The sequence below is a fragment of the Eupeodes corollae genome, chromosome 1, assembly GCF_945859685.1.
Source record: "Eupeodes corollae chromosome 1, idEupCoro1.1, whole genome shotgun sequence".
NCBI lineage: Eukaryota > Metazoa > Arthropoda > Insecta > Diptera > Syrphidae > Eupeodes > Eupeodes corollae.
In genome coordinates this window covers 296,384,103-296,389,520 of record NC_079147.1, presented here as the reverse complement: position 1 = coordinate 296,389,520, position 5,418 = coordinate 296,384,103, and positions in this window count along the sequence as shown.

Here is a 5,418-nt window from a genome sequence, read left to right as displayed (position 1 = left end):
GCTTAACAAACCCCCGATGCCGCTATCTATTAGTGGCACTTGCATCAAGAAAACAAATCAACTGTCAGTTCTGGGTATAACTATCACGATCACCTCTTATGGAATGATCACATATTTTATATTGCCAAAAATGCTGATGAGTTTTTATTGATGCTGGATCTAAATCGGTACCTAGGGAATCTATAGATAAGGATTTGTGGATATCCCGAGACACCTGGAACAAAATTAAACACCGCAGAGCACTCAAAATAAATATAGGTAATGAAACTGATCCTCATCGGAAAACGGATATGCGAATTGAGTATAGAGAAGCTCAAAAGGTAGTGAGACGAAGGAGGAGGACCAGATTAGACAAATTTGCAGAATGCGCTGAGGAAGCTGCAATAAGAGGTAACTCTGTCTGTTTAGGAAAACGAAACCTTTCCCAGGGAATGGAAGGACGGGGTAATCGTCAAGCTACCAACAAAAGGCGATCTTAAGAACTGGAATAACTAGCGTGGAATCACCATTCTGTCCATATTTCCAAAGTTAATGACAACCATCATTCTCGAGAGGATAAAATTTTAGATCGAGTCTACCCTCAAGAGGCATCAAGCGGGATTTCGCAGTGGCCGATCATGTGTCGACCATATTAACAACTTGCGAATTGTTTTAAAACAAGTGTCGGAGAACCAATGTTACCTGGAGATCGCTTGGTGTTAGAGGCATTACAACAACGCAAGGTGTTTCGTTTTCACAATGGACAACTTTTCGACGCATTTGAAGTGCGACAGGGAGTGAGACAGGGTGATGTATTGTCACCGATTCTGTTCTTGCTTGCTATTGATGAAGTTATGACGTACCAAGTACGTACCGTTCCAAGTTAAATTAGTTTGACTCCAACGTAAAATCCGTGCTATATGCCTGCGAAAATGGAAGTGCACTTCTTACTACTCGAGAAGGTTGCAAACTTTTGTCAACCGCTGTAAGCGTTACATCCTGAACTTCCGGTGGCCACAAAATATATCTAACGATGAACTGTGGAAAAAAGTGGATGTTGACATCGCACAGAGAAAGTGGCGCTAGATTGGCCATGCATTGAGGAAGCCGGACGACAACAAAGCAAAGCAGTGCTTTCAATGGAATCCTCAAGGAAGAAGGCGGCTTGGAAAGCCAAGAGAAACATGGAAATCATCTGTGATAAAATAAGCTCCGCCCCAAAACTTGGAGACGTGGTCCCAGCTGATTTATCGTGCTAGGATTTCTCCAACGGTGCAAGAAATTGTTCACCCCTAATCTGATCTGGCTGTAATTTACAAACCCTTCATCCATGTCTGGACAGGTGCCCCTTAACTAGTTTAAATCTCTTAGATAGAACTCATAAACGTTTTAAAAGTGATAGGCGATAGAACTATAATCGAAAAATGTACATCCCTAGAACACCGCCGATTCCATTCCTTTCGTTGTTTTATCGATATTTTTAACAAAAAATGTTCTATTAAATAAGTCAGTTGCACCCCCTGCACCCCTTGAACAATTCAGCCGTAATACTCGCACTTTCAGGAATGCTCATCAGTGTACCCTTAAATCGCATATCGAGAATGGCCAACTCTGTTTTTCCCTCCCATTTTGATGTTCACAACGATAAGACTAATGTGCGTCAGCATGTCCTCCTAAATCCTTCCCTATTTTCTTAATTCTCTCACTCTGTTTAAATATAAACATATAAATGGTACTAATAACCCCTTTACTGCCTGTAATTTATTGCAACGTTTGGAAGTTTGGCAAAGCGTCATCTATTGAATACTTACTCAAATGCAGTTAACAGATACCGCCATCTTTGAGAATCGTTTGGAGCTAACAGGTAAATAATTGACTGACAAATAAGATAGGTATAACAAATTTGCAATAAAATAGTATTGCGATCTTAAATTGAGATGTTATCTATCGCATATTTTATTAAAGTCGGTTCAGCAATTTAGGAGTTCATCTGTTAGAAAAATTTAATATGTACTTATTTACAAAAGAAATAAAAGCTTTTAAGAAATGCTACTAAAATTGGTACTCAAAAATGTTGATATGTTTATATTTAATGAAAATCTTTTGATCGGTTAAACAATTTTAGAGAGTCCTATTGTAGCCGTTTCTGGTAAAATTAATTTTGTTTTTTGTGTGAACGGATAACGCAAATCTACTAAAGTCCTTGATTTAAAAGTTTAAACCAAATCGAGGACAGACAAACAGACGAACGTAATGGCAAGATCTTTTTTTCAACTTCTCTACCATTGTAATCTAACGAATTCTCCTTGCATGTAGTAAAGGGTGATTTTTTTGAGGTTACGATTTTCATGCATTAGTATTTGACAGATCACGCGGGATTTTAGACAGTGTGTCAAAGAGAAAGATGCTCAGTATGCTTTGGCATTTCATCATGAATAGACTTACTAACAAGCAACGCTTGCAAATCATTGAATTTTATTACCAAAATCAGTGTTCGGTCCGAAATGTGTTTCGCGCTTTACGTCCGATTTATGGTCTACATAATCGACCAAGTGAGCAAACAATTAATGCGATTGTGACCAAGTTTCGCACTCAGTTTACTTTATTGGACATTAAACCAACCACACGAATGCGTACAGTGCGTACAGAAGAGAATATTGCGTCTGTTTCTGAGAGTGTTGCTGAAGACCGTGAAATGTCGATTCGTCGTGAATGGCGATCGCTATCTTTCAATGCTAACAAACTTTTTGTTGCCAAAAATGGAAGAACTGAACTTGGTTGACATGTGGTTTCAACAAGATGGCTCTATATGCCACACAGCTCGCGATTCTATGGCCATTTTGAGGGAAAACTTCGGAGAACAATTCATCTCAAGGAATGGACCGGTAAGTTGGCCACCAAGATCATGCGATTTGACGCCTTTAGATTTTTTTTTGTGGGGCTACGTCAAGTCTAAAGTCTACACAAATAAGCCAGCAACTATTCCAGCTTTGGAAGACAACATTTCCGAAGAAATTCGGGCTATTCCGGCCGAAATGCTCGAAAAAGTTACCCAAAATTGGACTTTCCGAATGGACCACCTAAGACGCAGCCGCGGTCAACATTAAAATGAAATTATCTTCAAAAAATAAATGTCATGGACCAATCTAACGTTTCAAATAAAGAATCGATGAGATTTTGCAAATTTTATGCCGCGGGACCCGTAATGATAGTTGCTAAAATCACATTATCTCTTAATTCTTTGATCAATAGTCTTGTACCATTACACATATTGGGATGACTTAAATTTATTAAAAGCATAACAGGCGTACCTATTTGGAATTTTAATTCACGACGTGGCAAGCCAGCAGGATTGAGGGAATTTAAAAATTCCTGTGGGTAGTGCACTGTATCTTCTATGTTGCTCAAGGTGTAACAGCAGATTTGTAACATTTTAAAACACCTGGTACTTTTTCAATAATAATTTTGTTGATCTCCTTTGCTGAGTCGTTTCTGGGTGACAATATCGAACTCTCGAACAGAGCCAATGGACATTGTTGACGTTGGGATAGGTTGTGTAATGTGTATATAAGAATTTCTAGACTGTAAACTTTGAACCAATTAAATATTCACACGTACCTTGGAGCTGTTTGCAATTGGAGTAGTACGCTTTCCGTCTGCTAATTTAAGTATATTTTCTGAGAAATTACCATCTTGGTTTTGTCCTTATAATAATACTCTTCACAGCGTATGTGATAAAAGACATTTTAAAGCTAATTTTCGTGCACCTTCGGTTGCTTTTAATAGGAATTTCTAAAGATCTCTATAGTAATCTAGTACTAAATACAGCCTTTATTTCTCAGTGATAATGTAGCTTTCTAATAAAAAAAGAATTATTAAAATCGGTCCAGTTCTTTTGGAGTTTATTCGTTACATACAAAAATACAAGTCTTTCCTCTTTATAATATTTGTGTAGAAGTGTAGTTGTAGATTAAATATAGTTTTACAACATTAAATCCTAATACTTTACACCTGTGTCATATGCTTTTTCCATAAAATGGAAATTGTTTTGTTTTATTATAATGATTTTTGTGTATCATGAAATTAATTGATGACTGTCAATATTTATTTTCTATCAATATTCAATAAAGCAGAAACGTTTAAAACAAGAAAATACCCTACTCCAACAAAGAACCAAAACTAAACCTAAACCGAGACCGAGACCGAAAGGATCAAAATATGTCACGTAGCTAATTTAATCTTAAAGGATTACATTGATAGACGAGTTTTTCATTCTAAATACGTATTTTCCCTCCTCATCAATTGATAAAGCAATAGAACAAAGCATCAGATGTCTTATAGACAAACAAAAAGAATTTGTGTCCTTTTTCTTGTCCTTTTGAAAATTATTGATGTTTTTCTTATTCAATTCATTTTAACATCAGATTAAACGAAACATTGAAATATACACGAGATTTTGATTTGATTTTGAAAGGATTCGATTTTTGTTTTTGTTTATTTTTCTAACAAAACCTGAAACACAAAATTGTTGTTCTGTTTTTGGAGAATTTCTGTGTATTTGAGTTGATTGAGATTTTGTTCACTTCATTAAATACGAAATCAATGAACTTCACTTCACAATAATTTGAAACTTTGCCTTTTACCGGAAAATAATTATATTCTTTTAGGAAATTTGAATGAATGTGAATAAATGAATGAACATCAGTAGTTAGTAGTTAATGGTGTGAATAAAAGTGAATAATGGAGGCAGCAATAATTTATAGGATTTGATTTGTTTTCTAATTTTAATTGTAAGTATAAATTTAAGTTAAAGTGATGAATGTTTGAAGGATTGAACAATTATTTCGAAATAATTAAAGGAGAACATTTGAATTTCTAAATTGTTGCCTGATTTATAGAAAGTATCTTTTTACTGAAAAGAGTAAATAATTATTTTGTTCGGCAGAATAAATCTCTAATAAAATTTTACTTTGAAAAAGGGTTTTTAATAAAAGATGGAAAATCAATGCAAGTTTATTTTGTTGTATAGAAGATGGTATGTCATTAACAATGTAAAACAAGATATATTTTTTTTGATGAAATTTGCCAAAACTTATCATCATAACATCCATATTTAAGATCTTTAATCCGATTTGGAGAAATTCTAAATGTTCTAAATAGCAGAAGTCAATTGTGATCTTAAAAAATAACGCGGTAAAAATTTTGTTCCTGTAAAATTGCCAATTTTTTTGTATCCTTTTGGTTTTAAGTTGTTTCATCTTGTTGAATATATACATCTATCGTTTACATTGGAATATCTAATTCCAATTAATTCCAATTATTAGTAGTATCCATGACATGATGGTAAGTGCGTTGGACTGCCATGCCAGAGGTCTTGCGTTTGAAACCTGCCTATGACATTTAAAGTCTTTTCACTGGTACTGCCTCTTGCGAGGAATT